Genomic DNA, 13,718 nt, shown 5'->3' with positions numbered 1-13,718 from the left:
GTGGGTATAGATATCACCCCTTTTCAAACTCCAGAGGTAGCTACAGATCACTTCACCTTCAACACCAACATACAGGACCCTATTGATGAGTATGTTGTATATGATTCAGAAAATGAAGAAGATAATAATTATCAGCCCTTGCATGATCAGGAGGAAGATGATATTATAAGTGAGCATTTAATCAAAACCATCAACCCCTCTTCTGAGAATATATATGAGGAAGACATCCAACAAGTGGTTAGTTCACAAGGTCTATCTCCTAGAGGGATACATAGGACCAGATTTAGCAACAAGGCAAAAATTTCTACAAAAACTGCCCCCACAGGCAGACCAAGTACCAGGTCCCATACTTTAAGAATTTCTCAATGTTAGTACCCTTAGCTGGAATGTAAGGGGTATTAATACCCAAGGAGCCATGGATAGAATAAAACTTCTCAAAAATATCCATCAAATTTCTCTTATAGCTCTAATGGAACCTTTTTCTGATAACTCTCAGTTACAATACTTCAGAAACCAGCTCAATATGGACCATGCCATCCACAATCCCAATGGTAAGATTTGGATTTTCTGGACCAAAGATGTGAATTGAAAGATTTTGGAGAATGATGAGCAACTAATCACTTGTGAGCTCAATCATGCCATGATCCCAAATCAATTCATCACTACCTTTGTCTATGCTAAATATAAAGATCATCTCAGAAGACCTTTATGGGATAGCCTTCTACAGCAGTCTACTACATCCAATCCATGGTGCACTATAGGAGACTTTAATGTTATTGTAGACCCTGAAGAAAAATTAGGGGGTGTCCCCTATAATATGAGAAAGAGTTTTGAGTTCATTAGCATTATTGAGGCTTCAGGTCTTCAAGACCTTGGTTTCTCAGTTCAGAAATACACCTGGTCCAACCTGAGGGTTATCAACTTTAGAATTTGGAAGAGACTTGATAGAGGGATGGTTAATGATAACTGGCTAGAGACCATGCCCCATACCAGCATTACTCATGTTCCTTCTGTGGGTTCTGATCACTGCCCCTTGCTCTTGGAAATGATTGACCAACAACACAACCCCATCAAGTATTTCAAATTCCTAAACTGCTGACCTGAGCAACCTTCTTTCATGGATACTGTCAAGAATTGCTGGAGTAGACCTTCTGAAGGAAATCCAATGTGGAGTTTTCATCAGAAAATAAAAAGACTTACTTCTACTCTTAGCTGCTGGTCAAGAAATCAATTTGGAGACATTTATGCTAAAGTCAAAGAATATGAGGAGAAGGCTAGACAAGATGAAGAGAATCTGATCAGTATAAACACCAATGAAAATAGGTCTTAACTGCATGCTATCAATGCTGAGTACATTAGATACATGAAGATGGAGGACTCTATCCTCAGACAAAAGTCTCAACTTCACTGGTTCAAAGAAGGTGACAGGAACTCTAGCTACTTTCATGCTCTCATCAGAGGCAGGAGAAGAAAGCTTTACATCCACAGGATCCAAAATGAAGAAGGCTCTTGGGTGCAAGGTGATAAAGAGATAGCTGATGCTGCTTGTGAATATTTCCAACAATTTTTTACTGGAAAGGAGGAGCACATCCAATAGCAGACACTTTATTGCATCCCTACAATGGTGACTGACAAAGACAATGAAGATTTACAAGTCATGCCTACTATGGAAGAAGTGAAAACTGCTGTTTTTACTATGAATCCTCACTCTGCTGCTGGCCCAGATGGGATGAATGGAACTTTCTTTCAGGTGTGCTGGGACATCATCAAAGAAGACCTCCTTAGAGTGATCACATCCTTCTTTTGTGGACAAACTATGCCTAAATATTTCACCCATACTTGTTTGGTTCCACTCCCAAAAGTAAACCATCCTACAAAAATCTCTGAGTTCAGACCCATAAGCCTTAGCAACTTCACTAACAAAATCATTTCCAAACTCCTCTACCTAAGACTTGCTCCTATTCTCCCCAACCTCATTTCCTTGAACCAATCTGTCTTTGTCAAGAATAGAAACATCTCTGAAAATATCATGCTTGCCCAGGAAATAATCCACCAGATCAAAAAAACAAATGGTGGAGGCAATGTTGTGATCAAACTTGACATGACCAAGGCTTATGATAGGTCTCTTAGACTTACACTTATCTTGTGATGAGAAGAATGGGGTTTAAAGAAACTTTCATTGACATGGTTTGGAGAATCATGGCTGATAACTGGTACTCTATTATAGTCAATGGTTCAAGACATGGTTTCTTTCACTCCATAGGGGGTCTCAAACAAGGTGATCCTCTCTCCCCTGCTTTATTTGTCCTAGGTGCTGAAGTGCTGTCCAGACTACTGAATAATCTTCATCATCATCCCCAATTCCATGGTTTCTTTATGGCAAAAAAGGGACCTCAGATCAATCATCTGAGTTTTGCAAATGATATCATCATCTTTAGTTCTGGAAGAAGGCACACCTTAGCTCTCATTATGGAAACATTAACTACCTATGAAAGAGTTTCTGGACAATTGATTAACAAGCAAAAAAGTCATTTCATGGTTCCCTCCAATGCTTTCAAGTCTACTGTACTCAGAATCAAGAGTATCACTGGTTTCAACCAAAAGAGTAGTCCTATAACATACTTGGGATGTCCTATTTATATTGGTAGGCAAAGAGTTATTTACTACTCTGATCTTATTGCAAAAGTTGTAAGCAGGATCACTGGTTGGCATGCTAAAATCCTGAGCTATGGGGGTAGAGCTATTCTTGTGAAGCATGTTATTCAAGCCATGCCAATACATTTGCTTTCAGCCAGCATCCCTCCCTCAACCATCATCAAGTAGATTCAGAGCATCACTGCTAACTTCTTCTCGGGATGGAAAAATGACAAGAGGAAGTACCACTGGTCCTCATGGAAGAACCTTAGCTATCCTTATGATGAAGGGGGCATAGGGTTTAGACAAATCACTAATGTGGTTAAATCTTTTCAATACAAGCAGTGGTGGACCCTTAGAACCAAGAACACCTTGTGGGGAGAATTCCTTAAATCCAAATATTGTCAAAGGGCCAATATTATTACAAAAAACTGGGACACTGGTCAGTCCTTAATTTGGAAGCACCTCATGAACAACAAACACAACATTGAGCCTCACATTCAGTGGCAAATTAAGTCTGGCTCTTGCCTTTTTTGGTGGGACAACTGGCTAGGTGTTGGCCCTTTAGCTCACTTTTCTGCTAACAGTTGTAGGTTTAACCACACCCAAGTTTCAGCTTTTCTAACTAATGGCCAATGGAATGTTGATCTTATTATCCAAAAAGCCCCTCCTCAGTTTGTTCCTAACATTTTAGCAACTCAATTCAGCTACCATCCTCTCAAACAGGACCATCCATACTGGATTCCTAATACCAATGGGGAGTTCAGTTGTTCTACTGCCTGGAAGCTCATTAGAGACAAGGGGACAAATACTATGCTGAATGCATGTACTTGGCACCAACTAATACCTTTCAAATGCTCCTTTCTTTTTTGGAGAGCTCTTAGAAGGAAATTACCTACCAATGAGAAAATAACCATCTTTGGCAAAGCCCTCTCTCAGTGCCATTGTTGTGATAGACCTAGCCAAGACACCATTGATCACACCTTTGTTGCAGGAACCTTTGCCAAGAATACTTGGAGGGTGTTTGCTGATTCTTTGGGCATAAAATAGGATTACACACCTCTTAGAAATATGCTTATGAGATGGTGGACATCTAAATACAAGAATGAAGCACATAAGCTCCTATTACAAGCAATCCCTGTCTTCATTTGTTGGAACTTATGGAAGAATAGATGTGCTTCCAAATATGGAGGGAAGAAATCTAACCTTTCAAGAGTCAAATTTTATGTCTACAAAGACATCTCTAACCTGCTCATCACAACTTTTCCTTATATTGAATGGCCAAATAACTGGAAGGACCTAGTCATTTCAGTGGAACAATGCTACTATGACACCAAAATTACCCCTGTATGTTGGATCAAACCAGGTGATCATATGGTAAAGCTAAATACAGATGGTAGTGCCCTTAACAACCCAGGCAACATTGGTGGAGGAGGAATACTTAGAAATACTCATAGTGACCTTATCTTTGCCTATGCAGTTCCATTGGGGGAAGGAACTAACAACCAAGCAGAAATCAGGGCTGCTATCTTTGGTCTATCTTGGTGTATTCATCTTGGTTATTTACAGGTAGAGTTAGAGGTAGATTCTCAACTCCTAATCAGGTGGTTACAACAAGAAGCAAAACCCCCTTGGTCAATAAAGGAGCTGCTGGACAATTTAAACAACATCATCAACCAATTCTAAACTTTCAGCTGTAAACATATCCTTAGAGAAGCAAACTACACAGCTGATGTCTTATCCAAACACAGCCACAAATGCAAATCTCCTGAACTCTATTTCACTATGCATGATCTCCCCAAACAAGCTAAGGCATACCTTGAGATGGACAAGATGGAAATGCCTTCTTTCAGAAGAAAGAAACTCAGGAGAATCAAGAAACCTCCCTAACTCATTCCATTTTGGTTCTAACTCAAACTTCAACATGGTTTTGTCTATGCATAGCTATAAATACCTTGAAGATCTCACAGTTAGAACTCCTGGCAAAAGGAAAATCTCCCTTCTTTATTACTATCTTTATTATTTTCTTAGAATAACCAGTCTAACTTTAGAGGTAAGGAGTAGAGTAGTTTATATTTTCTTCTCTTCCTTCTTGGCTTAACAGGTATAGGAATCTTGATTGGAAGCCCAGGCTGGTTTCCTTGCAACACACATGGGACACATTCAAGTTCTTGTTTTTATTTTTGTTTGCTGGTCTGTGCAGATACATCACATTACACATCCTAGAATTTTTCTACATCAGTAACAACAAGAGGAGCCACAAGGGAAGTGCTTCTTTTTGGGGTGACAGAATTATTTCCAGATTTTGCCTTTTGTTTTTGTTTCTGTGCAGGTTACAAACTACAGCAGGAACAACATTCCAGCCTCTTCCAAGATTACAACAGTTATAATAATCCAAAAGCATTCATCAGGAACACCTCTCAACAACTCCTACCAACCTGAAATTGCACCTCTTGAGCCATCTGTGTTTGTCTATTTATCAGTACAGATTCACAACACACTCCAGCTGTGATAATTTGAACAACTTGCAGACATGCAGCTCTACAGATTCAGCAAGATCCCAAGATCAAAAACAAGAGGAGCTGTTCCTTGCAATAAGTTTGTCAAAACTAAGGAGAAGCATATGCCAGAAACAAACCTTAGCAGCAGCCATCAGCCCTCAACAACATGTATTATGCAACATCCAAAATCCTCCAAATTTTGTAGGATATTAGCATCCCCAAAGATGGTTGAGCCCAAGAAATTTCAGCTCGAACGGATAATTGGAGACGTTAGTCGAGCGACATTGAAAAAGACAGCCGATGTTGCAGGCAGAATAGTAACTCTCAAGAGGAGCAACAGTATACATCATCAAAAATGCTCCAAATTTTGCAGGAATACAGCAACTACAACAATTGTAGAGCCCAAGAAATTTTAGCCCGAACGGAGAATCGGAGACGTTAGTCGAGCGACCTTGAAAAAGATAGCCGATTGTTATGGAACCCCTTTGTTTCTTCTTCTTTGGCAAAATCCGAATTTTAACAACTTTCAACAACTTGTATGTTAGCTATTATATGGACCCAAGAATGTAAAGCCCGAATGGATTCTCAGAAATGGTAGTCGAGCATCACAGAAGATATGACCAATCTCGACCCATGCAAAGGAAATTGGGTATACTTGATTTTCTTCAATTTAGCTAGGTTCTATACCTTAGTTGAATAGAACTAGTTTCCTATACTTGATCTTCCTAGTCGAGAGGAGTCCTCTCATTACATATCTTCCATTTTATTTTTGGAGGTAAGGCCTTTCACGTCCCCCTCCTTGTACTCGTCAGTTTACTTTTATATATATAAGATGAAAATTTTATAAAAAAAAAGTAGGTGACCCACCTGCTTGGGGGAGGTGGGCCCCACTGCCACGTGGCAGCCCCTCCTTGAACATGTAGGTGCGGTGGCCCAATAGGGGCTGGACACGTGTCACCTCTAGGGGCTAACACGTGTCACACCCTAAAGCCACATATACATGTTGATATATATCATATACTTCAGTTTTTCATCAAAAGAACATCATCCAACATAGAGAAAAAAAACGTGAGAAAGAGAGATAGGGAGGCAGCCATGGCGTTTGAAGTTTAAAGGTAAGTTTCTCAATTTTCTCTCCGTGAATTAATTATATACGACGTTTCTAAAATATGTGGAGGTGTATATATATATATTACGATGCTTACGGAACTATATTTTCAGTTCTACACTTGGAAAACTAAGAAAAACTTAAAGAGAAAACGCTAGTTAACAAACCCGTTTTTGGAAGGGACAGTGATTAGTAATATTGGTATAACTTCTTGTGTATAGCTTCGTTTTGGGTGATTCAATATGTTTTGGAAATATATTTCATGGTTCTATAACTTTCATTTAGACTCCAAAATCCAGTTTTACTTTTATCAGCTCGAAAAAGGGTGACTGCCCAGATTTTGGTTTTGGAAATCTTACACGGATAGCTGTTGGTGTTTCGGTTATATATTTTCGTACAAAATTATTGTAGGGGTAATTAAAAAAAAATTCGACCTTTATACACATGTCTATAACTTTCATTGAGGACACAAATCCTATTTCCCTCAATTACCCCTCTGAAACTAAGCGACAATATAAGACAGTGGGCTGTCCAGATTTCACATTTTGGATAGTTTTGGCGAGTTTGACAAGTTTAACGTAAGGTAAGACATTTCCTTTTTAAATTGGAGTTTATGGTATTTTTATATGGTGTATTACACCCCTTGTATACTGCTGGAAGTTTAAGAATGTCGTAGAAATGCTCAACGTTCGAAATAAACTAAATTGGAATCGCTATAGTTAAATTGTCGTCAAAGGATAGTGTTGTTCGTGTGAGGTGATTCTGCAGGGGTTTGATGTGTTGTTGCAGGGCCTAAATAGGTTCTAATTTGGGTTAGGGTGCTTTTAGTTGAATCCACACGACCCCTCGTTGCGTATAATGAAAGGCGTTACAAAATAAAGGCTAGACGCCCGATTGTTCTACCGTATCTTTGAATAAGTCGTTTGGAGTTTATGTTGTATAGTGTTGGTCCAAATTGATGCAGGTTGTTGTTGTTGGTTGGCTGTAGGTCTTAGGGACCTAATTGGAAATTTGGATAGGGCACATTATAGGGGAGGTGCTGCCCAATTTTCGTCGACGCCTTAGCGAATAACAGAACTAGTCGGGGAAGCGACTAAGGAAATAGATTCCATTAATACTAAGATGTAACCTAGGATGCTGGAAAGTAAAAGGAGTTGATATTCATACTACTTTCATATTGAATAGGTTCAAAGGACGGCGAGACAAGCAGGATAGGGAATAATTCAGACAAGGTATGTAAAGCTTTCTCTTGGCATGTTTTGGTATAAGTTCGTATAGCTATCTTTCTTTTCTTTTGGCAATGTTTAGCCTTAAGTGAATTGTATATGAAGTGCGGGGATAATTCCATTCCCAGAATTCTGAGTACGCCTCATAACCCCTATCCACTGTTCAATATTAGAGTTCCTGTGAAGATTAAGTATTGCCTAGTAGGGCTTCTATGTGTCAGAATGTAATGTATGGGAAGTTATCTCTCATTTTCATTAAGATGTATTTGATACGAAAATGAGGTCACAATGCCATAGTGGTTCACCGAGCCCCGTGAAGGGCCGGGAACAAAATATGTATATGAAGATCACCTGAAGGAAAGTACAGACTATATAGAGCTTATTCTCTTTCTTCTTGTGGGGCATGTCCTTGTCTTAGTTGTAAGTTGAATCTGATCTTAACTCCGAGGTAACTCCACTCTTAAACATCTCTTAATTACGTCTGAATATTAAACTCCTATAGTAGTTGAACTACTTTTCCTGGAAACTTTTATACGTTAAAGAGGTAACAAATATACAGGCTCTACATCCTAAGGACTATAAGGTAATAAGTGTTTCTGATTCTGTAAATGATTTGGCCCTATGTTAATACATGCCCAGGGCCTCCGAGATTACTTTTGAGACAACCCATAATGGCATTTAAGGGACACTCGAGATGACTACCCCGTTACTCGGGTCCTCAAATAAAAGCTTAACTTTCTTATTCTGTCGAGTCTCTGATAATGATTTAAATTGCATATAGTTACTCACTACTCTACTCGTGTATATTGTAACACTTCTTTCCCTGAGTCCCGAGCCAGGATATGTTCTCGTGCATAGTTCACTGCATTATTCCATGAGTACCTCAATAGAGGGCCAGGATACATGTATAGATATATGATGATGTGTTATAATAAGGTGGTGATGGCATTGTGGTCATGATGGTTTTAGAGAGGTGATTCACCAGACCCCCGAAAGGGCCGGCTATATGATATGACTCGAATATGCATGTTTTTGTAATTCACAAAGTACAGGTACAGGTTTCTGAATTGATATCTTATCCCCTGTTTCTCTATCTCAGATATGCTTCCAGTTGTATTATATTATATTTTACATACTCAGTACATATATCATAGTGACCCCCTTTCTTGGGGGGCTGCGTTCATGCCCGCAGGTACAAATACAGGTCTTGGGAGTCCGTCAGCTTAGGATTCCATGCAGCTCAGCTGGAAGAGGCTCCATTGTATTGGGGCCTAGTTTTTGATTCTGTCCATGGATGTATAAAAATTGTTTTATCCATTCAGGGGTACGGCGGGGGCCTTGTCCCTCCATATGTTGTCATTTATATTCTTAGAGGTATGCAGACACGTATATGTGGGTTGTATATGTCAGTTTGGTTCAGCTGGGTCTATATGATATATTGTACATGTTGTTATGTTATGGCAGCCTTGTCGGCTTGAGTGCCCTGTCATGTTGTGATACAAATAAAAAGAGCTACAAGTATATGTAAATGTTATCACCCAGTGGGGCTCTGTTACATGATATTGTTTTATTTACAGTTCAATATGACCACAGCTGATAGATATGTGAACGGGGGGTCCAGGTCGGACCCCAGTTGTGACCTACGGGGTTGGGTTGTGACAATCTCCTACCATACAATGCCTCAAAAGGTGTCATCTCAATGCTCGAATAGTAGTTATTATTATATGTGAACTCTATAAAAGCCAAGACCTGGTCCCACTGACCCCGAAAATCAATAACACAGGCATGTAGCATATCCTCTAAGACCTGAATGGTCCTCTCTGAATAATCATTAGTCTGGGGTAGAAAGCTTTGCTAAGCTCAACCTGGGTACTGAACTCTCTTTGTAAAGACCCCTAGAAATATGAGGTGAACTGAGTACCCCGGTCTGAAATTATAGATACTAGCATCCCATGAAATTGGACCATCTCTCGGATGTAAATATGAGCCAACCTTTGTGAAGTGTAGGTAGTCTAGATCTGTAAAAAGTGTGCAGACTTGGTCAATAGATCTACGATGACCCAAATATAAGCAAAACCTTAGTAGGTACGTGGTAAACCCACTACAAAGTTCATGGTATCTACTCCTATATCCACTCTTGAATGGGTTGTCACTGGGTCAAACCACCTGGCCTATGATTCTCGAACTTAACCTACTATCAGTTTAAGCACCTAGCCACAAAAGATGCAATATCCTACTTCATCTCCCACCACCATTATTGTTACCATAGGTCGCGATACATCTTCATCACACTGGGATGAATGGAATGCCTGTAAGAATGGGCCTCCTTAAGGATGAGCCTAACTAAATCTCTGACTCTAGGAAAACATATACGACCGTCAAACCTAAAAATGCCCTCTGTATCTAAGGTCACCTTTCTAGCCTCTCCACTGAGTACCTTATCATGAATTACCCTCAGTTATGGGTCCTCAAATTGTTGTGCTAGAATCTGCTCCATCAAGGATGACCTAGCCTCTACACAAGAAAGTCCCTGCCCAACTCAAAAATATCAAGATAAACCATCCGGTTAGCTAGGGACTGACTGTCCTAATAAAAAGGTTGCTCCTCTACTGATAAGAATGCCAAACCCCCCATATTCACTGCCTTCTGGCTCAAAGAATCTGCTACTATATTTGCGTTGCTCCGGTGATGGAGAATGGTGACATCATAGTGCTTCAGCAACTCCAACCACCTACACTGTCTCAAATTAAGGTCTTTATAGATAAATATGTACTGAATACTAGGGTGGTCAGTGTAGATCTCACAATGGGCACCATACAAGTAATGCCTCTAAATAATCAAGGCGAAAACCATCAATACAATCTCTAAATCATGTGTGGGGTGGATTCGGTCTTGCACCTTCAACTGCTGGAAACATACATAACTCTACCCTGTTGTATCAGAATGCAACCCAAGCCAACACCTGAAGCATCAGAGATGATGTGGATAAAATTCTCTCAACAAGCCTTCTATAGTAACCCGTCAAATCTAAGAAACTTCTTACATCACTCGGTGATATGGGTCTGGGCCAATTCTTTATAGCCTCTATCTTTTATGAATCTACTTGGATATTGTCACCATAAATGATGTGGCCTAGGAATGACACAAATACAAGACAAAACTCACACTTAGAAAATTTTGCATACAACTCCATATCCTTTAAAATTTGGAGAACAATTCTTATATGGTTGGCATGCTCCTCCTCGTTTCTAGAGTAAATCAAAATGTCATTGATAAATACGATAACAGACATGTCTAGATATTACTTAAACACTCTATTCATGAGGTCCATAATTGTTATAGGAGTGTTAGTCAAACCAAAGGACATAACAAGGAACTCATAGTGATCATATCTGGTTATGAAACCTATCTTCAGAATGTCAGTTTCTATCACTTTCAACTGATGATAGCCTGATCTAAGGTCTATCTTAGAGAAATAACTGGCATCCTGAAGTTGATCAAATAGGTCATCGACTATTGGAAGAGCGTCACTCTTTGCTGCTTTCAATAAACAATACTCCATACACTTTCTTAGTGTCCCATCTTTCTTTTGCATGAATAGGACAGGAGCACCCTAAGGTGAGACACTTGGTCTAATGATTCCTTTATCAAGGATATCTTTCAACTTCTCTTTTAACTCTTTCAACTTGGATGGAGTCATTTTATATGGAAGAATAGAGATAGGTTGGGTATCAAGAAGAACATCTATTCCAAAGTTTCTCTCTATCGAGAGGGACTCTGGGTAAATTCTTCAAGAAACTCATTTACTACTGAAACTAATAAAAGGGATGGTGTCTCCACACTATCATCTCTAACTCAAACAATGTGGTAGATACGCCCCTTGGAAGCCAACTTTTTGGCCTTAAGGTATAAAATTCATCGACCCTTAGGTACTATTAGACTACCCTTCCACTCAATAACTGGCTCATTTGGAAATTAAAATTTGACAACTCAACTCCTACAATCCACTGAGGCATAACAAGCATAAATCTATTCCATGCCTAGAATGACATCAAAATCTACCATGTCTTACTCAACTAAGTCTGTTGAAGTATCTTTATAATAGATGAAACTATACAATCTTTATAGACTGTTTTGGCTAGATAGACTCACCAACAAGAGTAGAAACACTAAAAAACTCTAAAAGATGCTCGGGGTGAATCCTAAATATAACACCCATATATGGAGTCAGAAAGGAAAAGTTTGCACCCAGATCAAGTAATGCATAAATATTATAAGAAAGGAATCAAAGCATACCAGTGATAACGTCTAAGAAGTTCTCTTGATCTCGGTGACTAGCCATCGCATATAGACGGTTTAAAGTTGTGCTTGCTCCTGAATTAGTACCCCTCTTGTTAACTCTACTTGACTGTGCTACTGAAGTTTCCCCCATTACCTTGCCTATCTGATGGGAAATCTCTCATAAAGTAACCCATCTGACCATACTTGTAAAAGCCACTAGTGCAATCATGACACTCTCCTAAATATAGTCTATTATACTTACCACAAGGCGGATTACATGAAGAACCTTGATCCATACTCCCTTGAGACTAAGAGACTTGAGCTCTAAAGTTCTAGTTACTCTGAGATCTCTGATCATTTTTGTTGTTCGATTCTTGTGTACTAGTTGATGATAATGCATAGCTAGAAGACCTCCGCTAAAAGTAGGACCAATTTCCATTGCCACTCTTCGAATGGTTAGTATTATTACCTACAGACTTAGCTTTCTTATGTTGATGCTCCTCTTTATCCTTCTTATTGTTCTCCTCAATCTATTAGGCATACATCATGATTCTAGAGGTGTCCATGTCAGAAATCAACAAGACTTGACTCTCTTTCTTCATATGTCTACCCAGGCAAGAGATAGACTTTCTCATATTTTCTCTCACATCAGGAATCATTTCTGGGGCATACCTTGATAGCTAGATGAACATAAGAGTGTACTCTTTCACAGTCAACCCATGTTGCTTCAGGTTCATGAACTCCTTAACTTTTGCTTCCCTCATCTTTTGTGGAAAGAAGTGATATAGGAATGCATTCTCAAAATCATTCCAAAGAGAAGGCTCAGCATCTTTACCATGAATATCCTCCTATTGATTATACCAGGCATTTGCAACATCTTTGAGTTGATAGGAAAAAGCTCAACTCACTCGATCTTGATCGCATGCATAGCTTTCAGAATCTTCAACATTTTATCTATGAAATTTTGGGGGTCTTCCTCAACTTTGGATACTATAAAATTGGTGTGTTCATCCATAGAAAGTCCCTAATCCTTGTAGCAGTAGATGGCTCTTGTAAACTAGAACTAGGGACTAGAGTACTCTAACGACTTGACTGAGAAGCCATCAATTGGGTGAGCATGGTGATAGCACCCCAAAAATTTGCCTTAGAAGTGATGGTAGGCTAAGTAGTTTGTGGAACCTCCTAAGTCCATTATCATTCTTAGGCTCAGCTGCTCGAGATCGATTTCTGTCTGCATTCCAGATGGTGGAGGCATAGTAGTCTATGGGACCTCAATGTCGGTGATGTTTGTCTAACTAAGATATGTTTTGAATGCATGATCTGAAAACATGGAATGAACAAATTCGAAGGAGATTTTATAGAGTTAAACTTTATCGCACAAACTTGGAGTATGAAAGAAGTAAAATAATTCCTAAAGTCTTGTAACCTCTCTGTTATAGATACGATACACTTCACACTAATTAAGAGGACTCTACTAGACTCGGCTTTATAGACATTCTAAGACTCTTGAACTCTGTACTTTAATACAAAGTTTTTCATGCCCCAAGTCCACAACTTAGGCGTGGCCAGCACTCAGAAACCATTGTTGGTTCCTGAGCGAACCATTGATCTTACTAACTACTCAGAGGAAGATTCAACTCAATTATGATACTTTAACAATGATGGGCATTAAAAAGAATATAATAGATATTTCTCAAAATAAGTCTAAAATACTTAATTTATAGATAAAAGCATGGCTTAAAATATGATCTTTGAAAATTGAAATAAACTCCAAACTCTCTCTCTCTATATATATATATATATATATATGAAACTCTAGTAACTCTAGATAGATATTGGGACAGGCCCATGACTACCTCAAAGGACTAATAAGTAAAGACTAAATAAACTAAAGAGTTCCTCCGAATGCAGGGAGGTCTCACCAAAAGTTGGAAGGAAACTTATCTTCAGTGGTACGCTTGTTAAGGA

The sequence above is a fragment of the Solanum dulcamara genome, chromosome 7 (genome assembly GCF_947179165.1).
Source record: "Solanum dulcamara chromosome 7, daSolDulc1.2, whole genome shotgun sequence".
NCBI classification, from domain to species: Eukaryota; Viridiplantae; Streptophyta; class Magnoliopsida; order Solanales; family Solanaceae; genus Solanum; species Solanum dulcamara.
This window is presented reverse-complemented; position numbering follows the sequence as displayed.